Consider the following 26,970-nt stretch of genomic DNA (forward strand, 5'->3'; position numbering starts at 1 on the left):
TGCACGGACATGTCGAAAAATTACCTTAGGGTAAGGGATGCACCACGGCTTTTTGGGTGTGCTATGTGTTTGCAATGTGTGTGCACTGCTCCTGTTCATGTTTGGTTACTTAGCATACATGTAGAAATCACCATGGGTCACATGACACAGAGCTGGATTCACCTGAATTGATAGTCACACTTGATGACAGTCATCTGTAATGTGATTTTGGATTGTGATGAAGGCATCAATGTGTGTAACACTGCCCTCGGAAAACATACGGGATGCACCGGGTTGACATAGTGTGGGACATCCCCATTAGTGGTTCAATAGTGAATTGCAGCAGGTGTTTGCCTCAAACCTGTCACTTGTGTGCCAGTTCTATGGGTTTCCAGCATCTGTGGTGCAAAGGGGGGTGCCAGTGTAGGTTCCACATGTTCATCCACATGACCTGTGCATCTGTTAATATTGATGCATTTGCCTTCCGGCAAACATGACTAATAAAGGTGTCCCTCAGCCTCCAAGGTGCCTCATCTCTGTCAATGCAGGTCTCTTGCCACTGTGCATGCGGCATGTCTGGCATAGTTGTCACAGATTGTGCATATGAGTCTATGTGTAGAGTAGCAAGATGCAAGCTGTTTGTCAGGGATTATGATATGTATTGTGCATGATGTACATGGCTGTGTAGGTATTTTGCCATCTCAGTCCCCACTACGGCCACTTTGCTGCATGTGCATCCATTGTCTGTGTGTGTGCCATGTTGAACCAGACACTCCTCCCTTCTCATACACCTTATGCAGTAGTCCTTTCTGACATGCTTGTGTTAGTGTGCAACTTGTGGCATGGTTTCCAGGACATGGCGCCTGCTGCTGCAGGCCCTGCAGCAAGGGCACACAGAGTTTCTAGATTTGCCCTCACACACACGCCTCTAAGACGCACCCCCCTTCCTCCCTCCACCCATTCATTTTGGTGTAATCTGCTTGTGTGTGACACAGTTGCGGTGTCTGGACAGTCTGCACATGCTACGTGCACATTGCACGTGCCTCATGTCCTTGCATGTGCCACATCATGCTACACCATGATGTTGAGGTCACCCACCAAGCAATGTCCATCCAATACATCTGTTGCATGCACTCAGGCATGCACTCATCGCCCACACAACACCTTTGCATAATGAGTGTGCAACTCCAACTGCCTACACAGCGCTGGCACGCCTTCCAGGCCCTGTCACACCAACCAGGTCATGTCCCTCCTACTCCCCACCGGCTCTGTAACCCAACATGGCCATATGAGTGGTACTCCAGGCCTCTGCATGTAGTATGGTGTTGTTGTGGGACACATGGCACAGGTATCATGTCTCAGCGTGTCAGTCTACAATGTGTCCAGGATACCCCTCTACACCATGACATGCGCACTGCATCTCATCATCATCTGGTGTCCCATTGACAGGCAGGTGCTCCTCACCCTCCCCAAAGACGCAGTCCTTGCCAGTTCCCATATTGAATAATGCATGGTATCCATTGGCAGATGGCTGCACGTTGGCCACCTGATCCTGGACTTGTACACGACTGAGGTATTCATCTGCGGATTGTCCCCTTACAGCTGGGTCAACTGCTTGTGTCCCACCCGCAAGGGCCCTGCACAGGCACACAGTGTCCACGCACACGAGCTGGTGTGCATCATGGAATGCTTGCTCACATGTGCTATGCTGATCACCAGCATCTGTACCTCAGGCCTCAGAACACTCTGCATTATGCGCATGGTCCACTGTTCGATCCACCTCAAGGCAAGACAGACCATCCCCCAGGTCAACTTCGACATCCATGTCCAATCCTACCCTGCACTCTTGGGAGAAGTACCTTACAACGCCCATGACACTTGTCCACATCCAGGGTGCATCTGCACAGCTCTGCTTCAACATCCGGCAACCCAGCCACATCACCGTCCAACAGGGATAGCGATGGATCACTGTCATCTGCAGGATGACCTTCACAATCCACGGCCACACTCAGGATGCAGCCCACGACCACGCCCCCAACACAACCATGTGGCACTGTCATCCAAGACCCCATTGTGCCATCTCCATGCATCCAACCTTGGCCTGGCCACCATTCTCCACATCCACCTGACTCCTGCTTGCAGGACATAGTTCTCCCACCTGGCTACACATACCTGGGACTCCCACCCCAGGACACTCCACATGATCCCTGACCTCTGCGCATGACTGTTGCTCTTCGAAATCGGTCTGTCCGCACAGTTGTGCAGGCACCCCCTCAGCTAGTTGGGCCCATCACGGGTGAGTATGGTGCTCCATGTCTGTATTGGATGATACATTGTGACCCATGTGTGTCCTGTGCCAGACTCAGACCCCAGGGTATGCATGGTTGAAGTTACTTCAAAACTCAGGCATGGTTTGACTTGCCAACACACACATGTAATGGAATAATGCTAAATGACGGCATCATCGTGTGATTTCTAATATTTTTATTGGTGGTGGGGTACGTGTTTGGGGGGATGCAATTAGGTGCTGTACCGGGGGAATAGAATCCAAAGTTCACAGGGGGAGATGGTATCCTTGCCATTGGAAGTCATCAGAGTCCATGCCACAGTCTTTGTCAACATTGGTCAGACACTGACCAGCAAGTCCATGTGGCAGAGAATGTCATTGGATGAGGTGCTGCTGTTGCACCAGAGGGACAGGTGCCAGGCCAGGTGACCTGGGAGATGGTGATGGTTCGCTGACTCTCACGGTCTTTTGCGTGAACGACCCACCTTCCTCCGGGGACCCTCAGAAGCAGGCCGTGACGATGTCTGGGGTGCTCCATCGGACGAATCCTCCTCCTCCTGATCCCTCCCTGTGGCTGGTGGTGATCTATGCCTGGTGGCACAGGGAGGGTTGCCCATGTTTTTGGCAATCCGACAGAGTACACGGGTCATGTCCATTTGCACCGCCACGAGCTCAGCCAGTCTTGCCTCCATCCGTCGTTGGTGTTGCTGTTGACTGGCATATTGCTCAGCCTGCACGTTCTTTATCTGGTTGAGGGCCTCCACGGCCTGGCTGATGCCCCTGGTGTCACGCTGGTATGTGTCCAGGATGTTGCGGACGTGTGACATAACCCGTTCCTCAGCTGGCTGGTCAGGCTCGCGCCTCCGCCGTCCTCCACTCCCACCACCCCTGCCCACTTGAGCCTGTCCTACCCTTGTGGGCCCGTCGGGTCTCCGGGACCCCTGAGGGATGGCATTTGCGGGGTTGCCTGCCTCCTCCTGGGTGCCCGGGGTCCCTCGTCCCTCCTGGTCAGACTGGCTGTGTTGTGTGCGAGCAGGGTTCCTGTGTGTATCCTGGGATGTGGCAGGAATGGGGGTGGTGGTTGGCACAGTTGCACCTGACACAGGTGCTGCAGGTGCTTGGGCACCAGAGGGGCCAGGTTGGTCGGGGTCATCCACGCTGTGGTGAGAGTCGTCGCTACCGGTGGGATCATCCTCACGCCGAGGCTGGTCTTGTGTGTCTTCCCCCCCAGTGTTGGGGGGAGATCGACGACGTTGCCCTGTGTGTGAGAGAGAGACAATGTTAATGGTGTTACATGCGTCATCCATGTTTCATTCATATTCAAGTTGGCACAGTTGCTCTGGGTAGTTGGATATGTCTAGCATTCCTCTCACAGTGCACTTGTGGATGGGTATGTTGCAGGGGTCAGATTGATATGTACTCCTGGTTATTTGGCCTGTCTAATGAGTGTTGGGGTGCTTATTTGGCTATGGATTGGTCTTGTTGTGTCACATATCCATTGTGGGAGTGCCAATTTGCGTTGGCTGCCCCGGGGGTGTGTGCTTGTGTAAGGGGGGGGGGGGGGGGGGTGTGACCGGGCATGCTGTTGGGTGTGGTGTGATTTGTCATTGGGTCCACCAGGTGATGTGTCTATCCCCTCATGGTGCCTGCTGGCATGACAGTGAATGTGAGTTCCTGTGGTAGGTAGGTGGCATGTGGAGTTTGTGTTTGAGTGTACAGTGGTGACAGGTTTGCCTTGTGCTGTCTACAGCAGGGCCAAGTGTCATCTACCTTGTCTGTACTTGGCAAGTCCCTGTGCATTGTGCATGGTGCATGGGTATGTCCCTTGGCCACGGCTGTCAACACTTTTCCTATGTGTGACACACTCTTTGTTGTTGCATCGGTTTTGAACGTAGGGAGCAGTGTAGCAAGCGTGCGTAGCGAGTGCTGCAGGACTGACTTACGTGTTGCACTGTACGCGGCCAAATGTTGCTTTGTCATGTCTATTGGAGAATGCAGGTAGGAAAATTATGCATTTGTGACTGGGTTCTAACAAACACAGTGAGTGGGTATACTGGGTGTGAGGTTAGGTTTGTGCCTGCAGCGAGTATCGACTCGTGCACAGTTTGACACATGGGCCAGTGCTTTCCAAACGAACGAGGGGTGTTTCACGCACTGCCAGACCTTGTCAACATGCACACAGTCCACCTGCTGATGGGCGGACATTCCCACACCACCCAAGGGTGATTTTGTCTCCCTCTGTCTCTCTCTCTCCATCCCTCTGTCACCCTCCTCCCTCCCTCTGTCTGTCTCCCTCTGTCTCCCTCTGTCTCCCTCCCTCTCTCTCCCTCTCCCTCCCTCTCTCTCTCTCTCCCTCTCCCTCCGTCTGTCTGTCACCCTCTGTCGCCCTCTGTCGCCCTCTGTCTCCCTCCCTCGCTCTCCCTCCCTCTGTCGCCCTCTGTCTCCCTCCCTCTCTCTCCCTCTCCCTCCGTCTGTCTGTCACCCTCTGTCGCCCTCTGTCGCCCTCTGTCGCCCTCTGTCTCCCTCCCTCTCTCTCCCTCCGTCTGTCTGTCACCCTCTGTCGCCCTCTGTCGCCCTCTGTCTCCCTCCCTCCCTCTCTCTCCCTCCCCCTCCCTCTGTCAGTCTCCCTCTGTCGCCCTCTGTCTCCCTCCCTCTCTCTCCCTCTCCCTCCGTCTGTCTGTCACCCTCTGTCGCACTCTGTCGCCCTCTGTCGCCCTCTGTCGCCCTCTGTTGCCCTCTGTCGCCCTCCTTCTCTCTCCCTCCATCTGTCTGTCACCCTCTGTCGCCCTCTGTCACCCTCTGTCTCCCTCCCTCTCTCTCCCTCTTCCTCCCTCTGTCTGTCGCCCTCTGTCGCCCTCTGTCGCTCTCTGTCTCCCTCCCTCTTCCTCCGTCTGTCTGTCACCCTCTGTCGCACTCTGTCACCCTCTGTCTCCCTCCCTCTCTCTCCCTCTTCCTCCCTCTGTCTGTCGCCCTCTGTCGCCCTCAGTCTCCCTCCCTCTCTTTCCCTCTCCCTCCGTCTGTCTGTCACCCTCTGTCGCACTCTGTCGCCCTCTGTCGCCCTCTGTCGCCCTCTGTCTCCCTCCCTCTCTCTCCCTCTGTCTGTCTGTCACCCTCTGTCGCCCTCTGTCGCCCTCTGTCTCCCTCCCTCTCTCTCCCTCTTCCTCCCTCTGTCTTTCGCCCTCTGTCGCCCTCTGTCGCCCTCTGTCTCCCTCCCTCTCTCTCCCTCTCCCTCCGTCTGTCTGTCACCCTCTGTCGCACTCTGTCGCCCTCTGTCTCCCTCCCTCTTCCTCCCTCTGTCTGTCGCCCTCTGTCGCCCTCTGTCTCCCTCCCTCTCTCTCCCTCTCCCTCCGTCTGTCTGTCACCCTCTGTCGCACTCTGTCGCCCTCTGTCTCCCTCCCTCTCTCTCCCTCCCCCTCCCTCTGTCTGTCTCCCTCTGTCGCCCTCTGTCTCCCTCCCTCTCTCTCCCTCTCCCTCCGTCTGTCTGTCACCCTCTGTCGCACTCTGTCGCCCTCTGTCGCCCTCTGTCTCCCTCCCTCTCTCTCCCTCTCCCTCCGTCTGTCTGTCACCCTCTGTCACCCTCTGTCGCCCTCTGTCGCCCACTGTCGCCCTCTGTCTCTCTCCCTCTCCCTCCGTCTGTCTGTCACCCTCTGTCACCTCAGCCCAGCTTCCTGGGCACACACACTTTGCAGGTCAAAGGCCATTGGCTTGTTCATGTGGCTTTGTATAGAATCTCCTGGACCCCATTGGGCAGAGTGTCTCTGAGTCTGCGCTGCATCGGCGGTGTGTGCTGACACTCTTTCACAGTGTTGCCTCTTCATTAGCTGCTGTTATGTGCGAATTGGGCCTTCATACCCATGTCATCCTGCGACGCGGCCGCCATTTGCAGGCGACACAGTACAGTGTCGGGACACACTGTTTGTATAGCTCTGCCCTAGGGCATATGGGCTGAGGGCATTGGTGTCTGCTTCTGAGTTGCAGAATGTGATTTTGGAGCCCCCCCCTCCCGGCATCACGGACATCCTGTCTTGTGTTGGTGTTTTGTGTGGCCTTTGACTTGGCATGGCCTTGCTTGGTGCATGGGGCATGGAGCTGATAGTGGCATGTGCGTGTTGTTGGAATGTGGTTGCATCCGGTGATGGCTTTGGGGTAGTTGCGTGCATTATCGGGAGTTGGGTTGTGGACGCGGTTCCTCCTATGTGGGGTGATTTGTTTGTGTACTCACCAGGCTCGGCGAGTCCTTCTAGTTCCTGTACTCCCACCGGCGGCAGCGTGCGCATCACCTTCTCCTCCCAGGGATGGTAGTGTACCGGTCTGCGGGGCGGCCCACCTCCAGTGATGTTGGCCTGGTTGTGTTTGTCGGTCATTTTGCGGCAGACCGTCCTCCGTAGATCATACCAACTGGCTTGGCATTCATGCCTGGTCCTTCGGATGGGCGCAACAGCATTCACCCTCTCGATGATCCTCTGCCACATGGCTGATTTTTCTGATACGCTGGTGTTTCTGACCAATGTTCCAAAGAGCTGTGGCTCGACTCTGATGATTTTGTTGACAAGGATCTCCAGCTCCGCTGTTGTGAACTTTGGATTCCTGTCTGTGGGCATGGTGTGGGGTGTGGGTGTGGATGGTTGTGGGTGTGTGTGTGTGGTTGTGAAGGTGTGTGTGTGAATGTGATGAGGGGGTGTTTGTGAAGGTGGCTGTGTGAAGGTGTGCAAGTGTAAGGTGTAGTTAAGGTTCAAGTCTGGTGCTGTGTGTTGTCTGTGGGGTCTGGCAGCAGTGGGTCTGTTGCAAAGGCTCATGGTTTGTGTGTGTGGGCCCTTTTTATTGGTCCATTTGTGGGTGTGGCTGTGTTTGAACTTTGGGTGGGTGTGTTATAAGGGGTGGTTGTGTTTTGGGCCTCTGTTTACCTGTTTGGCTGTTGCAGGTCAGTGCATTGGGTGTATTTGGGCTTGTTGGACGTGTTTTGTGGTGTTGTGCGATTCGAATTGACTCTCCTTGTGGTGTCTGGCAGTGTCCTGGTTCAGTACGTGTGTTTTTCTCGTCTGTGCGGTGCGTACATCGGCCATGTTGTTGTACAGTGCTCACATTTGCTATGGCTTGGTACGACTTGTACATGCGCACGGCTGGGTGAGGGTGCTGGTGTAGGGGCCTCAGGTAGGGTGCGTACAGGCACGGGCAGGGTGTGGGGGCCTGGGGGTACATGCCGTACATACGTGAACCCAGGGTACGACGCGTACATGGGAGGGGCTGGGGGTACGGGGCATACATATGGGGTGCTGGGGGTACGGTGTGTGCCCCCACCCCCATATGGACGGTGCGTACCCCCAGCCCCCGTATGTACGTGCCGTACACCCGCCCCCCCCGTATGTACGCGCCATACCCCCAGCCCCCCCTATGGACGGAGCGTACCCCCACCACCCCCCCTAGGTACGGAGCGTACCACCACCCCCGTAGGTACGCTGTGGACCCCCCCAGCGCGTAACGCACCGTACATAGGGGGGGTGGCGGTACGCCTCTTACCTACGGGGTGGTGGTACGCTCCGTACTTACAGGGTGGTGGTACGCTCCGTGCCTGCGGGGGTGGTGGTACGCTCCGTACCTACGGGGTGGGATGGGGTGGGGGTACGGCGCGGACATGGGGGGGGTGCTGGGGTACAGCGCATACGTGGGGGGTGTGCTGGGGGGTGTGTTCGGCGCGTATGCGGGCAACTATTTGGACATCTCCATAGTTGCTAGGGGAGTTCGCACCATACGGTGTTTTTTACATACAGTTGTGCATTCGGACGGACGGGATGGATCGTACTTGCGCGCTCGGACTTCAGTTTCCTGATTTGTAGGTAAAAATGTCCGGGGACGTGTCGGACACTATTTCCGACCCGTGGACGTGTCGGGGTATTTTCCCAATGCGATTCGTATGGATTTTTTAACATACGAATCGTACTTGCCAGTTTGTACGGGACTTGAACGATTCGTACGGTAAAAAAAAACGGATACGATTCGTACGGGGGAAATTTTTAACGGATCGGAATCGGCCCCATAATATATATATATATATATATATATACTTACTTAATAATTTGTTTTAATAATTATTTTAATAACTTATAAATTATTATAAATTACCAATACATCTATACACATAAAACAATAACATGAATAAAAATTTAATAATTATGTATAACAAATTAAAAGAATTACATTTAATTTGAATATTTTTAATTATTAATGATATATTACATTAGCTAAAATAATACAAAAAATATTAAATATCAGAGAGAATAAAACTACTACTCCAACTCCAACAAAAACAACAGTAAGGAAAATGTTGGCTAGCGTAGGGCTAAAAATTACTATTTCCACTCCAGGGAGTGTAACAGTAAGGAAAGTGTTGGATAGCGTAGGGGTAAAAATGACTATTCCAACTCCAAAGAGTGCAACAGTAGGGAAAGTGTTGGATAGCGTAGGGGTAAAAGTGACTATTCAAACTCCAGAGAGTGCAACAGTAGGGAAAGTGTTGGATAGCGTAAGGGTAAAAATTACTATTCCCACTCCAGAGAGTGCAACAGTAGGGAAAGTGTTGGATAGCGTAGGGGTAAAAATTACTATTCCAACTCCAGAGAGTGCAACAGTAGGGAAAGTGTCGGATCGTGTAAGGGTCAAAATTACTATTCCAACTCCAGAGAGTGCAACAGTAGGGAAAGTGTTGGATAGCGTAGGGGTAAAAATTACTATTCCCACTTCAGACAGTGCAACAGTAGGGAAAGTGTTGGATAGCGTAGGGGTAAAAAATACTATTCCAACTCCAGAGAGTGCAACAGTAGAGAAAGTTTTGGATAGCGTAGGGGTAAAAATTACTATTCCCACTCCAGAGAGTGCAACAGTAGGGAAAGTGTTGGATAGCGTAGGGGTAAAAATTACTATTCCAACTCCAGAGAGTGCAACAGTAGGGAAAGTGTTGGATAGCGTAGAAGTTAAAAATAACATACTTATAAATAAAATAATTATTTAAAATAATTATTGATTTAATAATTAAATAACTCTAAATTATTTACAAATACCAATAAATAATTATTACAAACACAACTACCAATGAATAATTAATTAGCAATAAATCAATAATAAATATCAATAAATAATCATTAATAAAAATTAATTACAACATAATAAATATTGAACAATAAAATATTTTTCATAACAAAAAACATATTAATTATTAAAAAGTAATTACCAACTCAAATATATTGAACAATTACATATTTGTTATACACAAAAATAATAATTAGTAAACATTAATTACCAATTAAAAATATTGAACAAATAAATATTTTTATACCAAAATATATTAATTATTAAACATTAATTACCAATTAATAATTACTTATTAATATATTCATTTGAAATTTCAATAAATAATATGTAATCATATTTAATTACCAATTAATGATTAATAAGCAATACATTATTTTTCATAACCAACATATTATAATTTAAAATATTTACCAATTAATAATTAATGTCCAATAAATTAATGATCAATACCCAACAGCAAATGTAATAATTACTTAATTAGATTTCAATTACTTCCAACACTATTCCCCTATAAATAAAATAACACACTTAACATAATTATCAATTAATCAATTAATAAAAACTAATTACCAATTAATACAAATTATTTACCAATTAATACTTAATTAACAATAATATAATTATTAATACCAATAAATGAAAATAAATTATTACTTAATTACAATTAAATTACTTCCCATCCTATTCCCCTATAAACCCACAACCCGCTACAGAACTTAAACGCAAAAATTAATTAAAATGAATTAATAATTCCTAAAAATGTATAATTAATTTCATATAATTAAATTACTTCCCACCCTATTCCCCTATAAACCCACAACCCGCTACGGTACTAAAACACAAAATTGACTTAAAAAAACATTATTAACATATACAAATTGTATACATTTATTTTAAAACCAGTAGAACACTTAACAAAAAACATATAACACATACATATTAAATACATATTAAAATACATAACAATAATATAAATATCGCTATTAGTAACATCAATATTAGTAACATCAATATAGTTGATTTCGATATTACTAACTTCGATATTACTAACATCGATATAAAAAAAATCGATATTACTTACCTTAGGGTCGATATTCTGCCCATAGATATTGTTAACATCGATATTCTGTCCCTTCGATATTGTCAACTCGATATTAGTGTAGGTCGATATTTAATTTTCGATATTTTGACTGCTCACCGTATCAAAGGTTATATTAGGGTTTGAGAAGATGCATCTAATTATCACTTGGATGGGGGGGCGTGGTCTGCAGCCCAAGATGGTGGTCGCTTAAGCGTCGAGCTCCAGGCCGGAGCTTTGAATCCGTTTCATTATCCATCATTCCCTACCTTGTCAGACAGTGTTTCCAGTGCTGATGATCTGCCCTCACTGACGGGCTGCCTCGACGGTGCTCTGTGGAAGTCTATGACCCCTGCGGAGTGAACTTCGGGACGGCGGCGCTTCCCGGCCTTTCCTGCGGCCTGCTGGGAGATTGAAGCCGCGGACTGCCCTGAGGGTTGGCTAGGCTGTGAGCGCCTGCTCCCGGCCGCCGAGGTAACTTTGATTCCTGGCTCCGGGGCCCCCGCACCCTCTCTGTTGCTGATTGCTTTTGCCTGCACCCTGCCTGGGCATTCTGGTGTGCTCCGGAACGCTGCTGCCACCGGGAAGAGCGTGCAACGCACCGGCGTGCTTGTGCAACACTGCCCGCCGCAGCAGGAACCCCCGGGGGAGGCCCCTGTTGGAAACTGGACCACTTCGCGCCACAAATCAGTGGTGGGCCGCCTACTGTGCCTGCGTTGCTCTACTAGACTGAGGGATGGCTGGGGGAGCTGGATTGGTGCTCCCTGCTTCCCTCGCACTATCGAGGTGAGCGCTACTGTTGAGCACGGGGCCTGCGTGTGTCGCCCTCTGCACCTGGTGACACCTTGGGATCATCGGGCTTCTTGATGGTCTGGTAGGGCCTGGGATACGGGAACTGGTTGGTGTGTCCCTACTACCTCCCAACCTGATAGCTGAGGTGGGCGGCCTATTCTTGCTAGAGGGGGCCCTTTCGCACCACTTGTCAGTGGTAGATTCCTGGCTGGACCTGTGCTGATCCGCGCTGTGCTGGGATTGGCGATACTCCGAGGCGAGTACACTGCTACATTTGGTGGCCCACCTTAGTGAAGTGACTGGAGGAGCACCGGGCTGCACTGTGGACTGCTTGGACTGCTTGGGCTCTGTACCCCGGGAGCCGCATGATGCTCTATTAAAGCCCTTTACCTCGATCGCTTTCCAGTGCGTTGGAGGACTCCAATACTGCATTGGTTATCGGCTGCCTTACTCCTCTTGGGTGCCCTGGGTTGCTACTGTGATTGGATTGTGCGCCATCCATGCCACTGACTTGTACTGCCAGTTAGTGGTGAGTGCTTGAAATCTGGCGTGGCTCCTCTCCGCCTGCCCCCCTGACTGCGGATGCTGTTGCCCAGTGTTCGCTGCATTGTTCCACCGTGCCGCCGGCCATGGGCTAGGGAAATCCTAGGGCATCTACAAGGTCGGGGAGAGCGGGTTCTCTCTCTCCACCTTCGGATCATTCTTCCGCCCTTTCTCATCAAACGGAAGGACGTGTAGGTACCAACACTTCGGAGGACAAACCGGACATGATCTTGCGGGAGATCTGTGATTCTCGTTCTGTGTTGGAAGCGCAACTGGGCGTGATCTCCGTGGATCTCAACTTATTCGAAGACGATCATAAGAAGGTAGTTGAGAAGGTTAAAACAGCTGAGCAGAAGGTGGACAGCATGGTACCTCAAGTACAAGCCTGTGAAGAACAACTAAACCACATGCGCCAACAGCTGGACTCCCTCCAGGCCCGGGCAGATGATGCGGAAGGCTGGGCTCGCTGGAATAATCTCTGAATAGTGGGTCTTCTAGAGGGAACAGAGGGATCTACACGCACGGAATACATAGAAAACTGGTTAAAGTCTAGCGTGGCTCCGATCGGATTGTCCGCACATTTCACAGTCGAACGGGCACATCGTGTCCCTACACGTCGGCCTATTCCAGGCGCCAACCCACGTCCCATCTTGGCCAGGATTCTGAATTTCAAGGACCGGGATCACCTACTGCAGGCGGTGATGGACAATGGTCCACTGCAGATTGACAACACGAAGATTTCCATATTCCCAGATTACACCCAGGCGGTTCAGCGAGCGCAGAAGATTTTCCTTTATGGAGGTGAAGGCACGAGCTCGGGCAGCGGGCCTGTCGTTTGCCTTATTGTTTCCAGCAAAACTGAAAATCCTCTACAATTAACGCTCCCTGTTTTTTTATACTCCTGACAGTGCGTGGGACTGGCTGGACAAGATGTTCCCCGATGTCCAGCCTCTGAGACGTGTGGACTCCTCGTTGCCAAAGACACAACTCCCCCCTCGGAGGCATAAGAGCGGGCTTCTTACTCAAAGTTCGACCTCCAGTCCCCTAATTCATCAACAAGTGATGGAGGGCAGGCGAAGGGCACTACATACTACCTCGACCTTCCGCATCACTTGTCCAGCTATCAGTTCCAGTCCGTCTGAAGGATTGAATATAGACACTGATTCCGATGGCAGCGTTGAACTGTTTCCTTCTGTGACCACACAACTTAGCAATGATCCTCTGGCCTCTACTGGTTCTTAGTTCTATGACATGTTCCCTCGTAAGACACGCTCAGCCTTTTGTTGACTCTCTGTTCTGTTCGAAGTGCTGTTGTTCTACATATGCTCATTTACCCGAAAGGTAGTATGTCATGAAACTTGTCCGTCTGTATGACAGGTGGAGACGGTTTAGTAAGTCTTCTGGGCGTTTTTATGTGTTGTTTGCTGCTATGGTGTGGCTGTTGATAGTTTTGGCGACCTTCCCCCGTGGGCGTTAACATTTGTTGAATGTGAAGCATGTTAACTTTGTTTTCACGGTTTGATCGAACGAAGTTTGGGCGTTGGACCCAGTATTGGGACATTGTTGAGTTATTTGTAACAATGCCGCATGGTCTGTGGGTTGTGGGTGGGTGGGTTGTTGTTGGGTTCCGGGGGGGGATTTCTCATTATATTTGATGATGCCTGCTGTTAATTCTTATACTTTTGTCTCATGGAACGTTCGAGGTATGGGGTCTATTGCCAAACGGCACAGATTAGCTGCGCAATTACATCGTTGTAAAGCACATATAATATGCTTTCAAGAGACACATCTGATTCCCTCCGAAACTATGAAACTACACAGGAGATGGCGGGGTCAATTTTATGCAACTGCATATTCAGCCTTTTCTAGGGGGGCAGCCATCTGGATTCGGGCGGAAATCCCCTTTTCCCTTAGTGAGAGCAGAATTGACGACCAGGGACGGTTTGTCCTCCTACTGGGATCGTTAGATGGTAGACAAGTTGTGCTGGGGTCCCTCTATGCTCCGAATACAGATCAAGAGGCATTTTTAACACGGGTCTCCCGAGCACTTGCTGGCTGGTTCCATTTCCCATGGCTCTTGGGTGGAGACTTGAATGCGGTGTTTGACGTATGTCTGGATCATTCACATCCCCCTTTATTTAACACTACGGCGAGGGCGCAGGCCGTGGCCTTAACACGTTGGGCACAAGGCTGGGATTTATTGGATGTATGGAGGGCTTTGCATGTGAACATGAGGGAATATTCCTTTTACTCTTACCCCCACAAGCTGCACACACGCTTGGATTACTTTCTTTGCTCGCAGATTTATCCTCTTCTATTACTCACTGTGAGTACCTGGGCAAGACTATATCTGACCATAATCCCATTGAGTTATTGTTGACTTGGGGCCGTTCCCCTGCTACTATTCCAATGTGGAGAATGCAACCTATACAATTGGAAGACCAGGTGTATCGGGCCGCATTGTCTACAGCCATTGAAACATATTTTGTGGAGCATAAGGGTACTGCCTCGTCCAGAACTATTGAGTGGGAGGCCTTCAAAGTGACTGTACGTGGGGTCGCCATGGGGACTTTGGCGGGATCACGTAGGGAAACAATCAGGGACATAACTGACCTAGAGGGGGACTTGCAGGCTCTGGAAGTAGCAGCTCAGAGGAGTGCTGATGGGGTAGAGCCCCTACTGTCCGCTAGAATTAAGTATGCTGAATTGCTGGAACGCTTACGTATGATAGATTTTAATGCCTATACGCAGGGCCCACACTCCGAGGCGGATAGGGCAGGTACACTGTTGGCGGGACTGATCCACCCTACGGTGAGTCCTACTCCCATTTTAGCTGTGAATACAATCCATACCACGTTAGTTACCTCTCAGGGTGAGATCAATGCTGCGTTTCAGGAATATTGTGCTCGTTTATATACCGCCCCAAGCTTGGATGTCTCGGCTCCCACACTCTCCTTCTTGACCAGGGTCTGACTTCCCCCAGTTTCTGATTCAATCGCTAAGGACTTGGCAGCTCCGATTACTATTGCAGAGATCCGGGTGGCGATAAAGGCATTGGCCCGTAACAAAACGCTGGGCTCCGACTGCTTCCGTATGGAGTTTTATTCAACTTTTGCTGATATACTGATCCCTAGGTTGTTGCAACTTTACACTTCCTCCTTGGAAGACGGTGTCCTGCCCCCCACCGCCAGGGAGGCGATAGTCACGTCCTTATTAAAACCTGATAAGGAACCAACTGACCTCCTATCTTATAGACCGCTTTCTATTCTTAACACAGAATACAAGGTACTCAGTAAGGTTTTAGCATCGCGGCTCCTTCCACTCCTTCCTCGATTGATCCATACGGATTAATGTGGAGTCATACCCCAACGCAGCACCTCTCTGAATATCCGCCGACTCCATGCCCTAATGGACGCAGTGTCAGAAACTTCACCTCTTGCTGGTTGCTTGTCTTTAGACGTGCGTCAATCCTTTGATACCCTAAGCTGGCCGTATATGCTACCAGTATTGTCTAAATTTGGCTCACCTCAGTCATATTGCACGTGGATTAAATTGTTGTATACTAGCCCTAAAGCACGCGATAAGACGGGTGTGACCATCTCCCCCTCTTACACAATCTCCCGGGGTAGGTGCCAGGGTTGCCCCTTATCCCCCATGCTCTTTGTGTTAGCCCTCAAACCTCTTGCGCAATATCTGCACCAGGTCATGGTCCCTTATGGCATCTCCTTGCGTTGGGTGATACACTCTGTATCACTGTACGCAGATGATATGCTGTTGTATTTCCGAGATTTAGATGAAAATAAACACACAATAGCTGCTGCCTTTTCTAGTTTTGGGGAAATTTCTGGCCTGTGTCTTAACGCCTCTAAATCAGTGGCCTTCTCCTTCTATAATACTTATGCTGCTCCCTTTTTACAATTTGGTCAGATGTAATTTAGAGTTGAACCTGTCACTTTTAATTATTTGGGAATTAATGTCTATAGAACCAACGCCGATACCAAAGATGGTAATTTAGTGCGCACCATTAATTCGTTGCTCTCCCAGATCACCTTTTGGAATACGTTGCCATTGACGGTGGCGGGCCGCTTGGCAGTGTCAAAAATGGTTATGTTGCCCCGCCTCCTTTATTATTTTGTGAACTTACCGGTTGTCCTCCCGGCCTGGATTTTTAAAACACTTGACACACTGTTATCAACCTTGATATGGGGGACGGGCAGATGGAGATTGGCGCTGACTAAGTTGCAACTCCCTAGTGCTGCGGGGGACATGGGGCGCCTGATTTAAAACATATTGTATAGTGGGACACTTACAGTGGATGGCATATTGGCGGATAAGAATTTATTTGAAATTGGGTACTCCCTGGACTTTTTGAAACGTGGAACCCTTCAATCGCAGTTATGCCCGGATGCACAAAAGCTGCGTGATCCTCCTTATTTGCAGCAAGTTGCATTGCATTATTGGAAATAAGCTAAACGACAGGCAAAATTGCCATTTCCGTATGCCCCGAACATCCCGCTCTGTGGACTGCCTACTAGGCGTGGGATAATCTCAATGAATTGAAATCAGGGGTGGATGCGAGAGGGGGTGGGGACAGTCGGGGATCTCTTCTTAGAGGGCCACTTGATGCCCCACGATGAGTTTGCACATACTTATTCAATGCCTGAAACCTTGTTTCTCACTTATGCTGCAATTGTGCGCTTTACTCGGACTTATTGGTACATGGATCAGAGAGAACCCCCAACTTTTCAATTGCTGAAATCGCTACACGTTATGGCCCACGGCCGACACTTGGTGCGCTGGCTCTATCGAGGCTTGATGGAACATTCACATATTCCATTATTACATCTTAGGCAGAAGTGGGACTTGATATTGGGGCGGGAACTAGAGGACAGGGAATGGGCTAAAATGTTAGAGCACCCCCGGTGAGTCATTCGTAATTGTCGTCTAAAGGCGATTCAATTATTCATATTGCATAAAGCATACCTTGCCCCGGCAACGATACGAAAGATGTTTCCTACTGCGTCCTCGGCATGTCCACGGTGTAGGGCACCTGAAGCTGATTTTCTTCATATGATATGGTATTATCCGGTGCTGCGGGGGTTTTGGTCGGAGGTTTTCCGGGGTCTGGGGGTGTTGACAGAGCGCACACCATGAGACACAGTTGAGGCCTGTCTCCTGGCACTTTTCCCCCTCCCTAAGAAGATGAAATTGCTACGCCGATTTGCAGGTTTGGCTTTGATGCTAGCTAAGCGTATGATCACGCAGTGCTGGAAATCTACTTCAGCGCCCCGTGCAGGCACTTGGCGCGAAGAGGTGATCAGATGGGCGGTTGCCGAAGGGGAGACTTTACAGCGTGCGGAGTACAGGGGACTGCGGAAAAGGCCAATTTCTCTGGATTGGGCGCACCTAGTGGAACTGTTTAAGGCTGCTGTGGGTTGATGACTTGGAAGACTCACAGATTGCAGTGCAAGAAAATGGTACAGTTGTTTGACTGCTAATGGTATGATGCCTATGCTCACTCTACCCTCCTGCCTCCCATTCATTTCCTTTCTCTCCTACTCTGCTCCCTCTAGCCTTCTCTGTCTTTCTCCTCTTTGGGGCCTCTTTTCCCCCCTACTTTCCCCCCTCCTCCTTGCGCACCCTTCCCTGATGTTCTCAGACTTGACAAACACCATATACAAGAACATCAGCTGAGTGTATTGTCTCTGTGGCGGCAAATGGGTTACTTGTTTAGTTTGGGGGTTGTTATGGGTGGGATAACTTGGGTGGGAGTTTAAAGGAGTACTGCGACTAGTTGATCATGATTGGGTCATTATTCAGAATACAAGTATACAGTTCATATATTTACACTGCGAATATTGTTGCACTTTATGTAGAGTGGATTCATTCACTATATGCTTTGCGCCAGAACACATGCAGGATTAATGCCAAATTGTTCTTGGAAATGTGACCAAAAGCTTACTTTAGACTGTGTACACATGTATATTATCTGTAGTACTCAATAAAAATATTTAAATAAATACATAATTATCACATGGATGATGTCATCAGTGATGTCATCAGTGATGTCATTTGAGATGTCATCAGTAATATCATCAGTGATGTCACTGACCATGTCATGAGTGATGTAATATGTGACGTCATCAGCAGTGCATTGCGGGGGCGTGAGTTATAGTTAGCTGTACTAACTATAACGGGGGAATTTCTATGGTTTTGTACGAGTGAAATGTCCAACTAACTATAACTTTCCCTAAAACCTATGTTTTTTTCAGTGAATATATATATATATATATATATATATATATATATATATATATATATATATATATATATATATATATATATGTGATCAAGGCTGCTGTGTCAGTCGAAACGCGTAATGACATATTGAAGATGTGAGAAATAAATATCTTGTCATTCCAACAAAGAGGAGTTCGTGCTGTATCTTTTCATCGCCCGTGGGGAAGTTGGAAATCAGCGATTCAGTTATATATATATATATATATATATATTCACTTAAAAAACCATAGGTTTCACACATGTTATAGTTAGCTGGACATTTCACTCGTAAAAAACCAATGAAATTCCCCCGTTAAACTCACGCGACCGCAATCCTCTGCTGATGACGTCAGATATTACATCACTGTATTTAGACACTTATTTACCCATGTCTTCTTCCATTAATCTTTAGCTATACATATATTACAAATATTTATTTTTCATAAAGACACATATGTCATCAGTGATGTAATATCTGACGTCATCAGCAGAGGATTGCGGTCGCGTGAGTTATAGTTGCCTGCAGTAACTATAACGGGGGAATTTCATTGGTTTTTTACGAGTGAAATGTCCAGCTAACTATAACATGTGTGAAACCTATGGTTTTTTAAGTGAATTTGCAAGGTTTTTTAAATGCTAATCCGTAACTATAACGTGTGTGAAACCTATGGTTTTTTCAGTGAATTTGTACGGTTTTTTAAATGCTAAGTTATGTATTTATGAATTTTTTTTTTCAGGTTTTTCACCGTGCGCACGGCGTGAATTATTTTTTTTTTTAAATCGCTTCGCGCAACGAGCACCCACGGTTCACAGTGCGTGCCGTGTGCACAGGGTGCGCGCACCTCGCGATTTTTAAACAAAAAATTTTTTTTTTTCTCCCTTGGGGGTCCTTCTGTGACCCCCTGACCAAGGCTAGGGGGTCAGGAACTGTCCACTCTGCCCCCTTTTCACGTTCTCCATCTTTTTTTTTCACCCCTTCAGAGTGCGAGAGACAAAATGGCAGCCGAGACTTCCTGGTTTCGACCGATTCGAATGTTTACCGACATCTAACAACCAATCAGAATTGCGCTCGCGCACGGCAGGGTGCGCGCACCGTGCGCGCACGGTGCGCGCGTATAGATATTGATATGCTTTTAAATGCTATTTTCTCAGGAAATACTGAACAGATTTACACCAGACCTGCAAAAGGCCCTTCCTTGACCTTATGGCTACCTCTGTGCCAAATTTCAAGTAATTCTGTTCAGCCGTTCGAGCTGTAGCTGTGTCTAAAGGTCCTATGGAAAAATGCATGGGGAAAACGCGTTTTGGGACCCCACTTTTTTCTCGGCCCCCGCTTGACGAATCACCCCGAGACTTTCAGGGTAGGAGCTGAGCGGAGCGCCGCATTAGTTTTTTAAAATCTCGCGAGGATTCGTCAACCGGCGCCAAAGTTATTCAAAATAGAATGTTGCGGATTTCCTATGGAAACGTGGTCCTAACTATAACTACCTACTGGCGACCGCCAGTAGGTAATATATATATATATATATATATATATATATATATATATATATATATATATATATATTTTTTTTTTTTTTTTCATGTGTTGCCCTGTTCTCGAGGACGCACTCCACTGCTGGTTAGTTTCGCAACAAATTTTTTATTAAATGAAAGGCGGCATTTCACTCTGACTTTAAAATCCTTTTGCCTAACGCGTTTCCAAGCTTCACGCTTCTTCGTCAGAGGCAGTATGAGCATCCAGAAAGTATCCGCGACCACAGTCTTTGCGCTTTCTCCTTAATATTGGCCTCAGGTGTGCCCCTCCCATTGAGCTGAAGGTCTATTGCAAAAGTTGCATGCTGGGACATGCGGTCTTTATTCTGCGTAGTGGGCCTCATGATTAGGATCTATTCCTTCCATGCGGACCCCTTTACATTATTGGGGCGGTGCGATCTAGGCTGTTAAATTGGTCCTAAATTTGTATGAGCACTCGCTTAATTTTCCGTTAAAAATTTCCCCAAATTTTTTACGTGTGTTTTTTCAGCATGCACGCATAGTGCGCGCACTCCGCGATTTTTCGAAAAAAATATAAAATCTTTTTTTTGCCCTTGGGGGTCCTTCTGGGACCCCCTGACAAAGGCTAGGGGGTCAGGAACTGTCCACCCTGCCCCCTTTTCACGTTCTCCACCTTTGTTTTTCACCCCCTCAGACTGCGAGAGACAAAATGGCGGCCGACACTTCCTGGTTTCGACCGATTCGAATGTTTACCGACATCTAACAACCAATAAGAATTGCGCTCGCGCACGGCAGGGTTCGCGCACAGTGTGCGCACGGTGCACGCGTATAGATATTTATATGCTTTTAAATGCTATTTTCTCAGGAAATACTGAACAGATTTACACGAGACCTTCAAAAGGCACTTCCTTGACCTTATGGCTACCTCTCTGCCAAATTTCACGTAATTCTGTTCAGCTGTTCGGGCTGTACCTTCGACTAAAGGTCCTATGGAAAAATGCATGGGGAAAACGCGTTTTGGGACCCCCCCTTTTTCTCGGCCCCCGCTTGACGAATCACCCCGAGACATTCAGGGTAGGAGCTGAACGGAGCGCCCAATTTGTTTTAAAAATTTAGCGAGAATTCGTCAACCGGGGCCAAAGTTATTCAAAATAGAATTTTGAGATTTCCTATGGAAACTAGGTTGTAACTATAACTATCTACTGGCGACCGCCAGTAGATAATATATAACTGCACTCCCCGTATCACAGGAATCGACTCCAAACATGGACACGGACCTAGATTGTCAGTTTCTTCAATTATTTTTTGCTGTGCCGCCATAACGTTTCGGCTCCTACGAGTCTTGATCACATGACACAGTAAGAGTGTTTGTGAACGAATTTAAAGTGACAAGTGCATGAACAAAAAAACTTCAATCACGTGAGAGTTAAAAATTCATAGACATAGAAGCTATACATCGCATCTCTTCATCTGCTTAAATTCTTGTGTAAATGATATACATACTGTGATTAATCATGTAATTGTTATATTGGTATAATACCTTGTTTATGTATATTTTGTCCAATAATATTGATTTACAGTGTTAAAATTCACTCAATCAATGAGGTATTGCCATCTTGTATCTGTATGTAGATCTATTGCGTTTTATTAAAATGCATACATTTTTTTTAGACCTTAATGGCTATGGGAGATGTGTTAATTAGTTATATATAGTCTATGTTGTTGTATAGTGCCAGTGTAATTAAAAAAAGTGTGGTTAAGTGTTAAAATCAATGAACTCCTTGTAGATGACATATATATGTGTAAGTCTATGTCAATGCATTAGATCAACTTAGAACAGAGTATGTGTAGGTAAGAGGGTGAGACTGGGTCTAATCTTCGCTGATGCCTAAGGATCAATATCTTGAGATCGAACCATATTGATTAAGAGAAAATGTTAAACTTTGCTTCATTGAGGGCAAATGTGGAATTGAAATAGATGCCGATATGTCAGATGTGCAAAAAATGGCATTATGTATATGTGTATTATTGGTAAAAGTAGATAAAACCAATAAATAAGAATTATCATCACTATATAAATACATAACCATATAAATATATGATCATATAAATACATAAATATATATATATAAACACATGTTGTTAAAACATTCTTAATAAATAAATAACTGCCTTAATAACAATCAAGAACATATATATATATGTGCTTAGTGCCCATTAGAGACTATACACTTGTTGCATGTATTTTATCATCTTTTAGAGATAAAGATTGCAATAGTCACTCAATGCGTATAAATACATAAAAGAATATTTAGCCAATGCATTAATATCTGACATATTTGTATTGTTCACCCATGATTATCCCAATGGTTGGCCTCTCCGGCAGCTAAAACCTATCTTAAAACCATCATGTTAGCCCAGGCATGTCTTCAGTAGCGTTAAGACCTCCTGGTGCTTTGGAATCTAGTTGTAATATGTATCTCGTTTCTAGCCTTCGTAGCTTGGATTCCCTGTCACCTCCCCGTCTACTAGGTGGAACACTGTCAATGACATAATACTTAAGATTTTCAAATTGTGGGGTTTCTCTGAAGTGACGTGCCCATGGATAAGTATATCCTGGTTACTGATGGCACGTAGAGGTTGTAGAATGCACTTGTGTACTTGCAATTTTGTGCTGCCTTCGGCATTCTACATTCCCTATCACTGAACGGTGTTGCATACGTATTTTTGTTTACTCCATGGGCACATGCTTTGTAAGTCTTGCACTTATAAAAACCTTTGTTAGCTTGTAGCCAGCTTGTCTTTTCAATAACTTCTGAGTTAGTATTAACCAGAGCATCTCTCATAGAGGGTGATTTGCTGCATGTGATGGACACCCTCTGCGGTAGCAGGGGTCCAATCACTGCATCATTTAGTACTAGCGGCCAGTTTTTTTGTATGATCTTTTGTATTTTGACATGCTGGTTGCTGTATCTAGTGATCGTTCTGAATATATTATCTGTTTGTTTTCTACTTTGTTCAAGTTCTTTGCTTGATATGTGTGTATCTGTTTGTTTATCGTTAAGTAAACAATCCCTGCTAGGGAGCATAGATTTTGATATAGCTCTAGTAATAGTGTGATTGCTATATCCTCTTTCCTTGAGCCTCCTGGAGCTATCTACTTGTGCTGTTTTCAAGTCTTGCTTATTGCTACAGATACGGCGTAACCGCAACATCTCGCCATATGGTATCCTGTTAATTAAGTGTTTCGGGTGAGCACTAGTTGCGTGAAGAGTGGTATTTCCCGCCGTTTCTGTGCGATAGAGCCTGCTCTCTATTTTGTTCTGTTTGATATAAATCTGGGTATCAAGCTGACTGTACTTGCACTAATGTTAGTTGTGAAATGTAGGTTCAATTGGTTAATTATTCAATGTTTCATCAAAAGATAAGGCCTCCTGATGAGTGCCACGCCATATCACAAATTGATCATCTATAGAACAAAGCCATGTTTGTACATGGTTCTTAATGGAATGCCTGTAAGTACCCATGAGGACCACTTCCTCCCAGTAGCCCATGTGAAGACAGGCATAACTGTGAGAAAAGCTTGCCCCCATGGCTACTCCTCTAGTTTGCTGAAACAAAAGATTATTAAACATGAAATTGTTGTTAGTTAAACAGAACTCAAACATTTCCAAAAGCATATCATTATGTTCAATGTGGTACGTTGGTCTTTGTACTAGATAGTGTTTTATGGCTTGGATGCCGTTGTCATGTTTTATGCTTGTATATAGGGCCGTTACGTCCATTGTCATCAGTAAATAGTCTTCCTTCCATTCCACCATATTGATTTGTTTTAAAAAGTCAGCAGTATCACGCACATAGGATGGCAATTTTTTAACAAATTCCTGCAGAAAGAAATCCACGTACATAGATGTATGTTCCAAGAGGCCTCCTCTGGCCGATATGATTGGGCACCCAGGTGGTATTACTGGGTCTTTATGTACTTTGGGGATGAAGTATATCATTGGTGTTACAGGGTTGTCTATTTTGAGGAATTTGTATTCATTTATGGTGATAAGACCTTTTGATTTCCATATTGAAAGTTTGTTGTGATATGAGGCATAAACAGTTTTTAGATTCACCTCATTATTTCTCATGTAGCATTCTTTGTCGTTAAGCTACTTGAATGCTTCCTTTAAGTAATCCTCTTGTGGCCAAATGACCACATTGCCTCCCTTGTCACTGTTGCTTATTATGATACTCTTGTCTTTTTTCAGTTTGGAAACCAGGTTCTGATATTGTCGCTGTTGATTGTTGTATTTGGATTTGGTCATCCCTATTTCTTTGTTTCGTTTTTTTAGTTTTGTTGTCACCGTCTCATGGAAGACATCTATAGAGTGCCGGGGAGTAATGGGGTTGAACGTGGAGGGTTGTTTGAAAGGGGTTGGCTGTAATATTCCTTTCTTGATGCTCATCCTTTGTGTAGAGACATCTATACCTGTATTTGATGAGTTTCCTTGCAATTGATCTTGTTCTGTGTTCTCCCAAAGGCTCTCCATATCCGCTAACAGAGGTACGTCAGATTGCGATAGATTGGAATATAGTTGGAGGACTTGTTCTGTTCCTATGTTTGATTTCTCTTGTGTTTTGGTCAGTACATGAAATTTCTTAAGCTTGAGTTTCCTTACTGTTTTATATATATATAAAATAGCATTATCAAACAGTAGAAATTCAATGAAAGAAAGAACGAAAGGTTACAGGGATGTTATAGTTAGGAAATAGAATTTAAAAAACCTTAGAAATTTACTCGAAAACAAAGGTTACAGGGCTGTTATAGTTAAGTTCAGATTTTACAGACACAAAACCATGAAAATTCAGCAGTTATAGTTACCTAAGCTAACTATGAGTTACGACTTGCAATGCACAGCTTATGACCCCACAAATTGAATCACTCCTGACATGGTCAGTGATATCACTGATGATCTAAAACAAGAAACAACAGAGTACTCCTAACGTATATGTAATATTCGTTACATAGGTCTAGGTCTAAGGCAGTGTTAATGATAGATGTTTCGTACATGCTTGGGACTTTTCCAAGGCTGATCAGAGACATATAGATAGAAAAGAACATTATTAAAAACATTTGTTTATTCAGAATGATTAAAATCGTTAAACATTGATAAAGACCCTTTTATTTCACCACTTGGTTTAGTACATTCATCAAAAAGAACAAATGATGGATTGAATGCTAAACAATTCAAATATTCACCCCCAGTCACAAAGATCTGGGTTTAATCCATTGTTTTGTTGCTCAGCATTTCTCCCCAGTTTTGACTCAACCATTTGCAAATCAGTCTTGACCCTGCTCCTCATGGGATCAGTCCAACCCGAACTCCCAAGCCATGTCCTCCCTGGACTGAAAACAAGCATCCTGAGACCCGTTTCAAGGTATCACCCCATATCAGCCAGGCTAGTTTGAATCCAGTGGTGCAGTGAGCACAGGAACCACATCTGGACATACCCTTCCTACTTAGGGCAACAAAAACAAACAGAGCAAAATGGACGAAATGCTGCACAATGCAAGCATTCACCCCATTAATAAGATCTGGGTTTAATCCATCGTATTTGTGCTCACCACGCCACCGCAGTTTGGACCCAGCCATATGCAAATCAGCAGAAAGTTTGAGTCTGTTGTAAATGTGTACTCCACTGAGTCATCACCCTGGAAAAAGGCCTTAGTGAATAGATGAATTTATTGTAATCTACTTCTGAGGTAATTCATCACAAAGGAGAGAGGTCGAAGGAAACTGGTCAGTAGGTCATAAAATTGAATTATACTAAGCCATCACTGTGGAGTGATCAGCTTAGACTGTCACAAAACAATACCATAAGCATACATCATCAGGGGACATGTGTCAGTGTATAGGCTAGTTTACTGATAAATAGAGCTCCTGCTTTAAAAACGGATAGATCAGATGGCATATATTAGAAATATTATCACACATTAGTAGTACAGGAAGAACAGTAATTTAACTTAGGCAGTAGTTTAATGTATAACTTTAAGTCTCTGAAATATTTATGAAGCACTTACACTCACTGGATGATGTCATCAGTGATACCATTTGAGATGTCATGAGTGATATCAGAATTATTACATAAGTGGCAAGAAGTATGCTTAATCATTGATTTGTAATATATACTTAATCCAAATCCTACAGCACCATGTATATATGCATTACCAAAAATTCATGGGGACAGGGCATCACCTCCTGGGAGTCTGATTATATTGGGTAGATTTGGATCACCAAACGAAAAATTGTCAGAATATATAGATGGACATTCTGAACAATTTGAAGGATGTACAGTGATCATCAGAAATGACATGGGTCACACTTGATGTGAATTCTTTTAAAACATGCATACACAAGAATAGGGGATTGGCGGCAGTACACCACTTATTGTCTAAAAGATCAGTTTCTACATGGAACATACTGATTTCACACTGGAAAATAATGTTTAAACCAAGGGAGGAGAATGGCTATGACAATCCCAGGGAGTAGCAATGGGCTCGTGTTTTTCGCCTTCATATGCAAACCGATGAAATTAGTTCAGACATATATGGCATAAATGTTCCCCACATCTAACTGAACATATTTTCTTTTGGGGAAGATACATCAACAATGTCCTGTTAATATGGAGAGGGTCTGATTCAATGTTGATAGAGTTTTGTACGTACCTTAACACAAACAACTTTAATATACAAAAGACTTCTGAGTTTGATAAACAGTCTATTTGTTTTCTGGACACACAAATATACACTAGTATACTAAAACCTATTGCAAGCACACAACACATTTCTACATGCTGCTAGTGCTCACCAAGCAATCCAATTGTCATTAATACCCTATGGTGATATGTCATGGATTAAAAGAAATTAGATTGAGTCTGAGTTATGTGAAACTGATTTAGATCACCTGGCGAGTAGGTTCTTACAAAGGGGATATTCCATAGAGGTCACATAAGGCACTATGAACGAAATAGCAAAAGTATCCAGAGAATCTTTGTTAAGAAAATTGAAGAAGCAAATGAACAAGGTGGCATATGCCACAATTTCCTATTGTAACTTTATAGTAGTGACAGCAATTCTGTTTATAGAATACTAGTAAGGCATCAGGACATACTTGGCACAGATAAGACATTAATGCGTATAATGCCACCGAAACCAAAGATGGTTCATGATTGAGACAACCAATATAGGCTACCCATTACACAAAAAGTTTTTTTTCAAATCCAGTGCTTGTAATATGTGCAGTCTGGCAATGTACAATACAAAATGTTCAGTTTTAATGGAAGTAAGACATGTATGATTGGGAGCTTCATCAATTGTAATACCAAATATGTTGTTTGTGTGCTGATCTGCGCATGTGGGGTTGTTTATGGAGGAAGTACA

Source organism: Triturus cristatus, chromosome 1_2, assembly GCF_964204655.1.
Source record: "Triturus cristatus chromosome 1_2, aTriCri1.1, whole genome shotgun sequence".
In the NCBI taxonomy this organism is placed as follows: domain Eukaryota; kingdom Metazoa; phylum Chordata; class Amphibia; order Caudata; family Salamandridae; genus Triturus; species Triturus cristatus.